Raw genomic sequence first — 15128 nt, forward strand, 5'->3', positions numbered from 1 at the left:
TAAATCCTCTCAAAAGTTGTTACACCATCATCAGATTGCAATTTGGCCACTTAAGCTCACTTTAATCTTATATACGGGAATATCATGAATGTACAAGCGAATGTATATGTGTACATTTTACATGTGCCTTTTATTTTTTGTAATTAAATTTCTTTTTTATGACAATTTTATATTTTGTGTATAGAAGCAATTCAAAATCCGTTTATACTATACAACTCTTTGCTCTTATTTTCGGGTTTGCAGCTTTATTATTCAATTGTATTAATATTTTTAATTTCAACTTAAGGATATTTTTCATTCTACGAGTATTAAATTATTATTGTATTCACAAATGATAAAAGATTCGAATTTAATATTTTTTTTAAGGTGTAAATAAAACTTTAAGCTGATTTTCATTCTTTTTGGAAATTTTGAATTTTACACATTACTTTTTATTATAAGAAAAGAAAACAAAATAAGTTGTGTGGTTTTTTATTTCTTTAAAATATTGTATAGGGATTTTGCAGCATTCTCATTATATTATAACGCCAGTAAATATCATGAGTTACCATAAGGAATCACACATGAAATAGAAAATCAGGAAAATTTTTAAACGTCCCATCATATTTATTTTAAGAATGCAACCAATATGACATATTCAATTTTAGTAAGAAAAACTAAAAACATTTAATTTGATAGGAAAGCCAGTTAACCCTTCGAGTTCGTTGTTACTCGTAAATGATGTATGTATTATTTGGTCAATAATATTGTTCCTGATTTTAATTTTTTAATAATTTTAAACATAAATATTTATGCCGTCGGAATTTCAAATTTTAATTATATTCATATTTGTATTTACAGAAATTATTTAATTCCAAAAGTCTTGTCAATTAATTTAAATTGCTTATACATAAAGATTGCATTTCAGAAGCTTGTTCTTGTAAAAATATTTCAATTTGAATAAGATTAATAAAAACTTAATATTGAATGAATAAAAATTAATATTTAAAAAAAAATGTATGGAACCATTTGAGTCGATCGAGGCCATGGTTTATAAAACTATTCACGACACATTCAAATATAAAATTTCTAATTATTGATAAGTTTATAGAATCTCATCCATAAATAAATAACTAAATCCATACTTTCTATTGAAAAAATTGTGTACTTATCATAAAAATTTGCATACTTTTAGTTTATTACATTTTTACTTATTTACTTTTTAGTATTCATCATATTTAGTATACGAAAATCAAATTGGATTACAGGGCTAAAATTTATGTTCAAAATCATTTTAAATTTCTTCCTACTGTAAAAATTTGTACACACAATTTGTAAGCTTAATTTGCTCCTGTCCCCACTCAGTTCCCTTAGAATCTACAATCTACAATCTACAAGCTTAATTCAATTTCCATAAATACGAGTAGTCCCTTATGACATCCATTCGTAATTTAAAAAAGCAAAAAAAAAAATATATAAAAAATTATTCTCATTACTTAACAATTTTGTAAAATGCCGACGGTATTCAAAATTTTATTTAAATTAAAATAAATAACTTAGCAGAAATTTCTTCCATATTAATCCACATTTTTTTTTTTAGAATAACGAGTCTGCTTTAATAAATTTAATTCAAATAATATTGTTATATTAAATTTTTAAACTTTGAATGCAAGTGTGAAAAACATTTGTGTCTAAGTGATAGTTGTTTGCTTTTATTTTTTTAATTCATGATAATTATTAGTCAAAGCAGTTTATCTGATACTATTACTATTAATTAGTTTTCGAAGCCAAAAACAAAGCGTTTTCAATTCGCTTATTCTACATAAAATCCAATAAAAGGATCATTTAATGCAATAAAAGGATAGTTTGCCAAAGACACAAAAATCTTTTTTTATAGTTTCCCTAATTACATATACATAATTTTCTTAAATATTTTAGATTTGCTTTATTGAAACTTAAATAAATATTAAATACTGAAATTTTAAATACTACAATCTTTTTTAATATCTAAAAATTGTGAATGAAATTTTCTTAAATTGTGAATGAATTTCTTAATTCAAACTATTTTGACTAGAAAATTCCTTAATATATAACCAATTTTCAAAAACTAAAAATTCCTTATACAAATCTATCTTCCCCAATATTATAAATTTTAATCTTATTCTATAAAAAGCTTAAATAAAGAATAACAAAGATTTAATTCACATAATTAAAATTCAAATACTATAAAAAAAAAAACGAAATAAACACACAAATTATTTGCACTCTTTAATTGTGTGACTTTCAACGCAATCAAAATTTTTTTGTCTCCTTAAACAAAACTTTTAAAAAATTCTATTCATTTTAATCTTTTAAATCTACCAACTAAAATAAAGTTCGAAAAAACATTTATTTAATAATAAGGGATGATAAAAATTTTCTCCCTTCGAATTATAGAAAATGAAAAGAATGCAATTGAAAATCCCTTAAACGTTAACGTAATTTCTAAAAAACAAAAAAAAAAAAACAAAAATTTAAATCATCATCATTACAACATTAAAACCTTTTTATTTTTATTTTTATTTTAACAGTAGCAATTACCAGTTTTGATATTATCATCACCCTCTCATCGTATCTTAAATTCATTTTCAAGTGTGTGCGTTTACTACTATAACTTTATCATCGATTGTACCTACTGAGTATTTATGTACATTTTAACAAATTGTAACATAATTTCTGGTTACAGGAACACTTACAAAAAAAAAGGACATACATAATAATATATGATGAATGGATAAAATGATGATAATCAGAGTTGTATTTTAAAAGCCAGTTAAACAGAAACTAAATTAATTTGAAAATACACGTAAGTAATCTTGAATGAAATCTGTTTTTCCTACTGTCTTTTTTGTTTTTGTTCTCAACATGCATTTTTCGACGGGTATTTTTGTATACACGCATCAATCATATATGTGAACAACCGTAGACGTAGAAACAGGCATGTGGAAAAAAAACTGAGTAACCCAAACAAAACGCCTCAAATAACCAGCCAGCCAATGTTAAGTTTATAAAATAAACTAAAATATAAAGAAAAAAAAGGATATAAAAAAGAGATAGTCGGATTTCGGATTAAATATGATTTTGAATGAATACATGTTGTCTTGTAAGTACGTATGTATACCGTAGCGGTTATATTATTTTAAGGGTAACGTAACACTAGTATTATTTTTAAGGTAAACTACTACACTATTTTATAAAAAATTTTGAACACATAACCAATATAAAATTCAATAATTTGAAAATTTTTTAATAAATTTGTTTTGAAGTTAGATTTGTTACAGGATTCCATATCAGTAAGTCATACCATTTCTTCCTAATAGAATCAACCCTTTCATAAATTTCAAACATAGATTTTGATCATTTCATAAGACTTTTAAACTTTCAGAAATTTTGTACACAAGGCTGTAACAATTGACTTACAGGACTTTATAAATTTGAAACGCCATATGATATTCTCCATGTCATTAATTTTTGAAAAATGTAAGGGAAACTCAGCTGTTAAGTTCAACACTGTTTTGGGCTGTTGTTGTAAATTTTCTCAAGTGGTTGAAGAACAAAATTTGGTATAACAAAACCTTTTGCAGAATTTTTGAGGATAAAAAGACGAATAACTAAAACAATGCAAATATTTATGAGAAATTCCTTGTCCAAGGACAAACAATTAAAATTTCAAAAAATAAAAAAAAAAAACAATTGGGATTGACTTAAAGTAATTATAGCTCGGAACTAATTAAGGTGTGAACGTTGTCTTCATACAACAGCTAACTTATATACAAGACTCCGTGTCAGTAATTTTGTGTTTTAAACAGCAGTTGGCTTGTCTGCGACCATTACTTACTTCTCAATTTCAGCCGAACTGTCAATTTCAGCAATCGGTCAATTTTCAAATTTGATTCTTTTTTCGAAATTGATGTAAAAATTTAATTTTCGAAATTGATGTAATCGAGACAATTTCGTGCAGGAATCTAAACTATCCTATGTATGTATTACGAACATACACACTTCATTGAAAAACATTTTACAGATCAGGTCAATCAATATCCTAGAATATTATAAAATTAAATTAACTTTTTTAAGAGTTGAGGAAGCTAGATATTATTCTAATTGAATGATTCTATTGTTATTGGCTTACTACATAAAAAATGAAAATTATAAATCTATCCTTTAAAAAAAAGCAATGTTTCGCCTTTATTTTCCTTTTTGTTTCATCTCAAAATCTAAGATATTTTCATTAGAATCTCATCTGTTTGCAATGGTATGTAACATGGATTGTTTTAACTATTAAAACAAAAATCCATGCTGTCTGTTTTTATAGATTTTCGAAAAATTACATAAATGTTCTTGTCTTTGCCGCATATTAAGGATTTAGAGATTGTTAAATTTAGGGGTGTGTTCTCTTTTTATTCACGATAGAAAAAAGGATAACATTTTATTTTTTGTATTTCACAAATTTAATTTTCTTCTCTAAAATGTTATTCTTAATAAAATGTTATAAAAAATGTTTTATAGGGTGACGGAAGAATCTTGTTTAATAATGTTTATGCATATGTGCTTTTTTTATATTGGTTGGGTTAATTCCATAGTGCATATATTCTTGAGGAACATGTTGCTTGCTAATTTATCTTACATTCATTCCTTTGCATGCATCATTTAACACAAAAGTGGGTAGATTTTTTGTATATTTAATAAAATCTGATATAAAATTGAATAAGATTATAAAAATGTTTAGTATATAATCTGCTTTTAATTCAGATAATTTGAAGGATTACTATCCTAAAAAAAATACTAGGATTATACTAATTTGTTAAATAGCTCATAATAATAAATCAACTGCATGAATGGAGGGAATAGGAATAAAATAGAAATTGATTAACTTAAATAAAATTATGAAATATTTGGTTATAATTTTATAATATTTCTTCTTTAAACAATTTTTAACATAGTTTTCCCTGACCTTTAAATTATGCCTACTCAAATCAATGAAAATGGTAATTTTTAACTACTTACTAGTTTCCAACAATTAAGTAATTTACAAAAGGAATCTTATCAAAATCTAAGCTTATCCAATTCTCAGGGAAGTCTTAAATTTTAACACCCAATAAATGTAGCAAAATATTTGATTTACAAGAAAAGAATTTGTTTTCTAAGTAGATTAGGACAAAATCACCCTTTCCAGTAGACTCAATAAAAACTTTACTCAAGTAGACTAGAAATATAAACTAGAATATTGAATATATATACTATAAATATGAATATATGTCGTTGCTAGTCGCCGAATTTTAAGTCAATTTAACTATTTCATTGCCCGGGACAGTAACACGGGCAGCTGTCATACAATTTAAGAAGATATTTGACTATACCTTAAAAACGGTTGAAACTATACGGTATTCATGCTCCAAATGGATTATAATGTCTGATGAAAGTCCTTGAAATCGCCAGACTCCTCTTTGGCCATAAGTTAGAAATTATTAAACTACCATGACTAAATTCTTCGGAAACAAATATGATAATAAGAACATTATTTTTAGAAAAATTAGTTAAGAATTTGAGATTACATAAGTTCTTATTGTAGTTGCTATACAATATTCCTAATTTGTCATAATTCAGTAAGAGTATTAATATTTCGCAAAAAAGAATATGGTAATATAATCATTTCTTTTGATAAAAGTCCTTGAGGTCGTATATAAGTATTCCGATGGTTGCAATACTACTTCTAAAATTATTTAATTATATTCTATCTATGTTCGTTTTAGTTGGTCATCAACTTCATAATTTAAATTTAAAACTTTGTAAATATAAGTTCTATATAGATTTATATAATTATATTGTAATTATATAATTTATAAAATAAGATATGTAAAAAATAAGTAGAATGCAGGCTAACAAACTCAAAATCTATTGTCTATTGAGTTTGTTCTATTTTTAATTCCAATTCGGTCATATTTGGACTCCGAATTCGATCTAAGTCCATAGTATGTAAAACAATTTAGAGATACAGTTGGTTTTTTAAATCAGTTTTAGCCAATTTTATTTACATTCCTCTATATATTAAGTTAATTATAATCAGCATGTATATTGTGGTATATATATTCGGAACGTCAAAAATAAATGCAATGCGAATATTAAACAGATTTCAAATTTTAGATTTTTTTTTTTGATTTTTACTTCATGAAACATCATCTTTTATGCTTGCAACTTATGTCTAATATATGAAGTTAACTAGCCTGCCGGTTATTATTAATTACCATAATTGGCAACGTATTTTACCAAAATTAAATTTCAGAATATTATTGTATTGTGAAAATATTAACCGTATAGGTAAGTTTTGAATATTTTTTTAAAAAATGCTATACCCCTATACCTTATGAATCATTCAATAAATCTCTACAGTTTATGCTATACAATTTCTCTTCTTATGGTTCATTATTACATGATCTATGAAATTTCGCATTTAAATGTATGATTATAAAACTTCATTAAAATCAACTGATTTTTTTTTTTTTTTTAGTTTTTGAATAAACATTTTATTTAATTTAAACACATTTGCGGATTATTTGAATCAAAAATAACATATATACACGTATATAATATATATATATATAGAAATGTAATGATGCGTCCATAAAAATTATTATTTTAACTATAGGATTCTATTTTAGTTATATGTATATGTATAAATATTATATATATATATATTTATATTCTTTTATTCTGCAAAATATTATTGATAATAATGAAGCTCAATTTGTAAATTGCTACAGAATAATATTATAATCAAGTGAAAAAAAAAGAAAGTATGACACACGACTACAATAAAATTATAGTTGGGGGAAACTTTGTCTTCATATAATGGACATATATATATTTATATATATTAAATCATCATTGTTTATTTTATCATAGTAATATTAAAATTTAACATACTCGTACATATTATTATTTTAAAATTGCGTTGCGGCATTCCTTTAGTATACTTATGGTTATTTTATGTTGCCCATAAATTTCTGAGAATTTTATTTTATTCTAATTATATGCATATTTTATTCGTATTTATATACGTACGTAGTAGAAAATCATTCATTTAAACAATTCATTAAAGATATACAAAATATGTATGTTATTTTATTTTGATATTAATATAAAAATTCATTCATAAATATATATAAATGTATGTATTCACCATAAATATAATATTTTAAATTGTGTACAAATTCATGATGTATCATCATTCAAAAATTACAGCGGCATTGAGTGACATTAATGTCTCTTCAGTAATTTAAATAACAACAATTTTTAAATTGCATCATTAGTAATTGAATTTAAAATACACTTAAAAAGAAACCATATCATTCGAAATTGCAAATACATAATATATACCCGCGCATATTTATATATTATGTATATATATATATATTGTTAAGGACCTTATTTAACGATAATTTACAATATTTATAAATAATTTTAAATTTATAATGATTTATATATATATCTATATATATAAACAGGGTGATCCAGAAAGTTATACGACCATATATACCATTGGTTAGAAGATCGAAAATGGGTGAAATTTTTGTTCCGGACTGGGTGCCAAATCTTAAGGGTTTTCAAGTTCCATGGATTTTAACGAATTTTCACGAAATTTTTACTTTAGTTTTTTGATTATAACTTCGGTGCTGAAACAGATAGGAACTTCAAACACACAGTTTCAGAAAGGTCTAGTAAAGGACTTAAAATAGACATGCTGCTTGATTCTGTATTTTATGTACCTTCGCAATACCAAGCATTCAAACCTTTGGGAAAGTCAAATTTTTTCTTTGATTATTTCCTAGCTGGATAATTTCGTAAGAAATTTTTCAAAACCTTTTTATAGAATTTATTATATTTTTATAATTTTCTGAATCACCCTGCACATATATATATCATTGGTTCATATGCAAAACTAAATGTTGTTTTCATTCAATGAAATCAAAATTTCTAATGTAGTTTTTCTTTTGACGAAATTGCTGGTAAAACACTATAGTCATATATTGATCATTAAAAAATTGCACTGAATAACATTAAAAATATAATAAAATTTTAAAAGAATTTGAGAATGAAAAAATGTCGATGTTGAGCCTAGAATTTATCTACAACCCTTATTCACCTTTCAAATTGATACTGAGTTTAAAACTTAAATAAAAAAGAATTAAATGTATTACAAAAAGAGCTATGAAGTGTTTCACAGCAATCTCGCTACCGTTACATCTGCTGTTCTGTGACAGAAGCACAGTGGAGCACAGATAAGTGACACCGGAATGTTACCAAAGAGTAAATATCGTACAAATTTTTTATATCCTTTTCCTGAATTAATTCCTACGATACACATTAATTCTGATGTCTATTGCGTGTTTGGTAATAAAAAATTTCTTATATAGCTTTTCCGAACATTTCATACTATAAGGAAATTTTGTGAATGCGAATGCGTATCTCATCATAGTAATGTTAACTTCATCTCATAACAAAATTTTAAAATTCTTTAAAATAATATTTTTTTATAACAACTAAAACAATAATAACACTGACGAAAAAAGCAAACTAACAATTTCATTCATTACCATAAATTCTTCGTACCAGGTTCTCTTTATAAAATAACAAAAAAATCAAAACAAGAAAAAATATTTAAACTAAGATTTTTTAAAAGAGCTTCCAATTAAAAATCATTTATTTATATCGAGTATATTCAAATACATCTAAAGAATGCTTTTCTTAAATAAAGAAAATTTACAAAAAAGTTAAAGGCTAGTAAAGTAAGAGATTGTTTTATCGAAAAATTAAGTTCCACGACAATACTATAATTTTTACTTGAACGGGTTTTTTAGTACTCAATGTAAAAGCAAAATTTTATTATATTGAGTAATAGAAACTTATAAGGGATTTCTTTGACTCTATTGAACACAGAAAAATGCTTTGTTTAAGGCAATTGATAAATCAGTAAGTATTATTGAACTTTATCGGACTACAACGGAGATTATCATTGCACCATATACATACATGACTAAGAGTTTTTGTTTGCAAGTATTAATAAATTTAATTTGGACAGGATTAAATTTCACCAAAATGACGCTGCTTGTCATAGGCCAACCACAAAATTTTATTTCAGTCAATATTTGGCAACATATTGTTCGAGAAATGGATATATTTTAATCAGATGTCGTACACCTCACTTCTTGCACGGCTTCCATGACCTCAATAATTCATATTTATATACTCACTAATTCATAATTTCCTATTGAAGATTTCATATAAATGAGTAAATTCTTAGTTTTTTATGGCTTTATTTCAAGTGACCTTATATTTTCATCATATACATTTATACATCGCAAAGATTTATGTATTGTATAGGTACATCATTAAAATACCTACAAAATTGTACACACAACCTGTACTCTCTATATAATAACTAAATTTTCAAAAGCTTTAAAATTTTCTGTATACAAACTATTATTATTTTTTCCTTTATTTAATTTTCCAACCCTTTTCTTTATTTTCATAATTTAAATTTTATTGTTTTTCTATAATATACATATAAAACATAGATGACATGTAGATATAAATATACAAATAAATACTTAAGTCACGTGTCCATAAAAATTTTCACTCAGATTATAATAATAATAATAATTTTATTTTTTCATAGAAGAAAAAAGAATTATTTTATAATTATAATATCGTATAAATATATCGTAATCATCCTATATTCTATTCTGATATTTCCTTTTTAATAATTTAAGAAAATATTCAAAAGTTATAATAATATGTCAATGCATATACACAGTACAAACTTATTCATTTATGTGTTACACACAGTAAGGTGATTTTTTTTAAAAGAGTGGTGATTTCACATGATGCGAAAGAGGTTAATATGTTTTTCGTTTAACATTAAATTCTATAGAAAAAATCCTTTTCTTCATCTTTGAATGTACATAAAATATATATGTATATTCATATAGCGATTATTAACAACGATAATTATACAACATACACACATAATATAACAATTTATAACTTCCCGACAAGGGGGGGGGGGGGGGGGGGGGGGAAAACACTACAAAATATTTTTATACAAAGAAAACTCAAACACTTAATAGAGAAATCTTTAAAAAGAATGATATAAAAATTTTATATACAAATCACAATAATAGAAGAATTTAACAGTATATGTCAGTGATTTCCTATTCCGTATACATACATACATAATACGCATTGGTATATGTATGTGCTGTTTGTTATAATTATTATGCAAAATCAAAAAATTTTAATTTAATGGAAATATTTATTTTTCTCCATACAATCATGAATGTAATTATTTCCAGCATCAATAACAGCAATAACAATCATACTAGCATATTTATTTTATTCGACATATTATATACATACATATAGATACATATGAGGTAAATTATATACGAAATACGGTTTGAATTGTTCCGTTTTCTTAATATTTATGAATTGACCGTCAAACTGAGTTTAATAAAACGATAAAATTTTTAATATCCCACTTTTATTGTATGCGCCCTATATGTTCCAATTATTTCATTTACATTATTTTCATTTACGTACGTATACGCAGCCTATTCATATTTAATTTTTAAATTATTAAACAATTTTTTTTTTGTATAAATATGAAAATATATTATGAATTTGTTATTCCATATATAATTCCCATAAAGATATGTCGGAAAATTTAGTTATAGAAAGTTAATATTAAAATAGTTTCTTTTAATGAAGTTTATAACTGACAGACTCGAAAAGCTGCAAGAGTCAATGTTATAAAAACATTTCGGATATTTCATAAAACAACGCTTTTTTGCGGCAAAATTTCGAAAAATATAAAAACGCTTTATTTTCGGAAAAATTAAAATGCCACTTAAATCCTTGCCAACCGCACTTCAAGGTATTGCTCCCGAATATGATAGCCTGCATGCAAATCCCATGTCATCTAAGTGACACCCTACGTTTTTCTACATCAGTTCTCTTCCTAGAGGAGAGAACAAATACTATAGTAGCTCAAATATCGTGTTGCTTGAATATTGTGACAATTCGATATGACTTGTTTCAGTGATAATTCAATTCTATTGAGCTTTACTAATTTTTAACAAGAGCACAAACTTTAATTAATATCATGATTAAAATTGGATTAAATATGGGCCCCCTTCTAATGAAAATATTTCAAAATCGAACATATGTAGATAAAAATAGTTCAATAAATTAATATCCAAAACAATATAACCGTTTTCGATATTTTTAGAAAAAACTATATGCATACATCCGTTTCCTGCCATAGAGTAGACAGTTTCTTTTCCCAAATATACATACATGATTTTTATTTAATATTCTGTCACGTTGTTTATATTGCAATTTACAGCTTATAGGACTTGTCATTCTTTAACAGTACAGGTTTTGGTTTTCCCCCTTTTCCTACTACTTTTTTTTTTACAAATGCCTTCTTTCCTTTTTACTAACGCAACTACAAAAAAAAAATTTATTTGTTGTGCGATAAAATCGATAGGAAAACAAAAATTGTCGGTTTTTTTGAATCATAACTACCGTTTGTTGTCATCAAATTGTTAAAAATATTATATACGGTGCAGGCAGTTAACATAAAAATAATAAAAAAAAATATGACGGGACGGCGTTCACCGTGTCATAAAACAATTACAAAAAGGGGAAAAATGAAAAAAGAAAAGGAAAGGAAAAAGTACCGTATATAGATTCAATAAGGGTTTTTTTTTGCAAAAACGTTTTTATAGCCTTAAAACATTTTGTTTTTATTTCCATCGTCTTTATCATTATTGTTCGTTTGTTTTCGTAGGCGGTTCTATTTTTTATTGTATTCGATTATTATTTAAATGGTGACAGAATTCATGCATTATCAAAAATAAATTAACTGCCAAAAAATTTGTGGTTTTGTCATTTTTAATGAGATTTATTTCAACAAGAATATGATGAGATCGTGAACGCGTTTTACATTATTTATATACATATATTATGTACATACATATGTACGCACATGAGTGATGATGACGATGAAATGGATGATAATTGTGTGTATCTATAAGTATATGAAGCGGATATATGAGAAATATGTGGAGAAATAAATTCAGAATAAAAACAAAATTCAATTGAATCACAGCTATTCTTAGGAGAAAAAAAAAATAATAAAATAAAAACATAAATGAAAAGTTTTCGGAATTCAACTATTGTGTTCATTTTTTTCTGTGTGGGAATGAGAATGGGAAGGAAATTGAGCTAAGGTAATATTCAATTATTTCACAAAACACTTTTTCTTTTTTGATTAATTCAATGATAATAGAAACGTTTAGTGAACTATTACTTCATTTACTCTACGTTTATTCATTGTCTGCTTTTTTTTATTCAATAAATAAAAAAATTCCCATGTCAGCAAAATTTCTTTCATTTCATTTGAGTGTGAGCACGATTTAAAATAATTTCATTACTTAATTTTATTATACACAATTTAAATTTTTAATAAAACCTAAAAAATTAAAAGAAATTTTCACTATTTGGTAAGAGACAACAATATTTGATAGAATTTCATTTAATGTTAGAAAACTTTATAACTAAAAATTGCTTATGAATGCAAAATTATCGCAAAAGATAGAGCGTTTCTGTTGTAAAATAATTTATATTTAATTCGGACCTGAAAAAAACCGAAAAAAGAATAGATATGGGTAAAAAATAAGCTCTTTTTCAGAATTTTACAATAACAGGAACAAGTTAAAAGTCAAAACGTTTTTGGGGATTTAAATCAACCACGAGTCTTCGAGAAACAAATATCTCAAAAAATACGAGTATTATATAAATTTCTGTACAACAATATTTAAAATCACTCCTTAACGTATTAAAATCAGGTTAATTAATTAACACACAATCATTTAACACTATATCATTTCGTTCTGATTACATGCAAGTATGGCTTATGTATGTATGTATGTGTATTTCAAGAGTAAAGTGATTTGAAATGATGTGGACAATTGCACATACAATAAACTACTATACAATTTATCCACTTGAAAGTTTTCAACCAGATGGAAGAATTTTCATTTTAATATTCTCGTATAAAAGAATACAAGTATATTTTTCTTAATACATTGAGTTCGAGTACAAATTGAAAATATTATGATAACCCCTCTATAATCTTGTTTAACATTTTAAATATTAAGAGGGTGTCAAAGGTAATCCTTTGGAATTAGTAAATTGATTTTTAATTTTGTTATTTTTGTGTTTTTTATTTTAAGTTGAATTTAAGTTGAAATTTTTCAGTAAATTTAAATTTAATAAAATATTTTAGATTTTAGTATAAATGAAGTTTTATTGTAAGAGATATTGTTTTAAAATTATTGCGATCACTTGTAATGTTAATTACAACGTCAACGTTGTAATGTTAATTACAAACGGCAACGCAAAATACTTTTGTATGGCATACATATGCTAAGATTGATGAATAGACACGCAAATATTTTAAAAGCAAACTTAGTGGCAAGCGGGTTTATACGAGTATAGTAGTCAGAAAATTAAGCCACAAATTCAGCAGATGAAATTAATTATTTTAGATTAAAAATAAATTTTATAATAACAAAATTTTTGAATATTTTTCTATAATTTATTTGAATAATTTAAAATTGTTATATTTGCAAATATTTTTTGTTGTTGCTTGATCAATATTTTTTCAGCAAAATAGAAAATAATTTCACTACAAATGTAAGGAATGTAATTGGAGGATTCATTCAGTAATTGGAATTCAAATACAAATGAATACTCCTGATAATAAAAATATAATTTTGAAAATCAGTAGAACACCTTTCGATTATGAATAACCAAGCCAATATTACCAAAGTCATTGAAATTTTCGTTTCATTGAAATAACGTTATTGTTAAATCGTTTTCAAATTTTCACAAAATATTTAAAATACCTCGAAATTTCTGAGGTACTTATTGCAATACATGTACACTACGTGGTTTATTCTTGGCGTATATGTATTACTAAAAGGTCCGCAATAATAAAAATTAATTAAAATTTATTGAAAAACTAAATGTGTGTATATGTAATTTATAAATAATTATGGTTTATATTGAGTTGTTATTAATTTAATTTACGGTCTGATTCCAATTCATATTCCAATTTATATATAATATATAGTTAGGTACAGAAAAAATGTACAAAAAAAAGAACTGGAATTCGAAATTTTCATAAAAATTCTCACGCTTAACAATATCCTAATCGAATTAAAATCAATATATTCGAATAGTATAACAAAAAGTAGACCATAATCCCTTTCATCCATATTCACCGAATTATACACATACTCTAAATAAAGTAAAGACATCACAATTTCATAGATATATTGCTCTTCCACAAGCCACTATATTGATTACAGATAATGGTATATATTTGTATATGTATGTACATATTAAAAAGGAAATATCAATATATTACAGATTTGAACACTTGTTCGTCATTATCTTGTACAAGTATATAAAAAAAGTAACTAAAGTACAAGTGTTTAGAAAAAAAAAAGTACAAAACAAATAAAATATTTTCATTCAAGCAAATTTTAAAATGTTTAACAAACATTCATTTTATACACGCAAACTGTTATACATATACACGTAAATTTTATAACAAAAGATGAAATAAAATATTGTTAACATCGGATTAAAATGTCAAAATTCTTCAAACCAAAAAAAAAAATCAAAGGACCCGTATTATATCAGGTTTAAGCGGGTTTCCTTATTAGCAAAAACATACAAGACAAAAAAATTAAAGAATTTATGCGGTTTAAGGATAAGAACTAATTATTTCTCATATATTCGTATATATTTTATATTGGATTGTTATATTGTATAAAAAATGTACACAAAAAATAATAACAAACATACTGTTCTTATACATATTGAAGCATGCTGAGGTTATACTATTGTTCCTTTTATAAGAATATTGGTTTTACTTCTCATTTCTTTTAATCATTAATCTAATAAAATACACAATATCATACAGATTTATTATTTTAATTTATAATATATAGACATTTTACAAATTTTGGATAAAT

At 24.7% G+C, this 15128-nt stretch overlaps 1 protein-coding gene across 1 annotated transcript in view; it reads right to left on the bottom strand.

Annotated features, from left to right (window-relative positions):
- LOC129609721 (homeobox protein Nkx-2.1) overlaps nt 1–15128 on the bottom strand; it is a 66169-nt gene that overhangs the window by 15599 nt on the left and 35442 nt on the right. The window lies entirely within an intron of this gene.

The sequence above is a fragment of the Condylostylus longicornis genome, unplaced genomic scaffold, assembly GCF_029603195.1.
Source record: "Condylostylus longicornis isolate FDR11 unplaced genomic scaffold, ASM2960319v2 ptg000040l, whole genome shotgun sequence".
NCBI classification, from domain to species: domain Eukaryota; kingdom Metazoa; phylum Arthropoda; class Insecta; order Diptera; family Dolichopodidae; genus Condylostylus; species Condylostylus longicornis.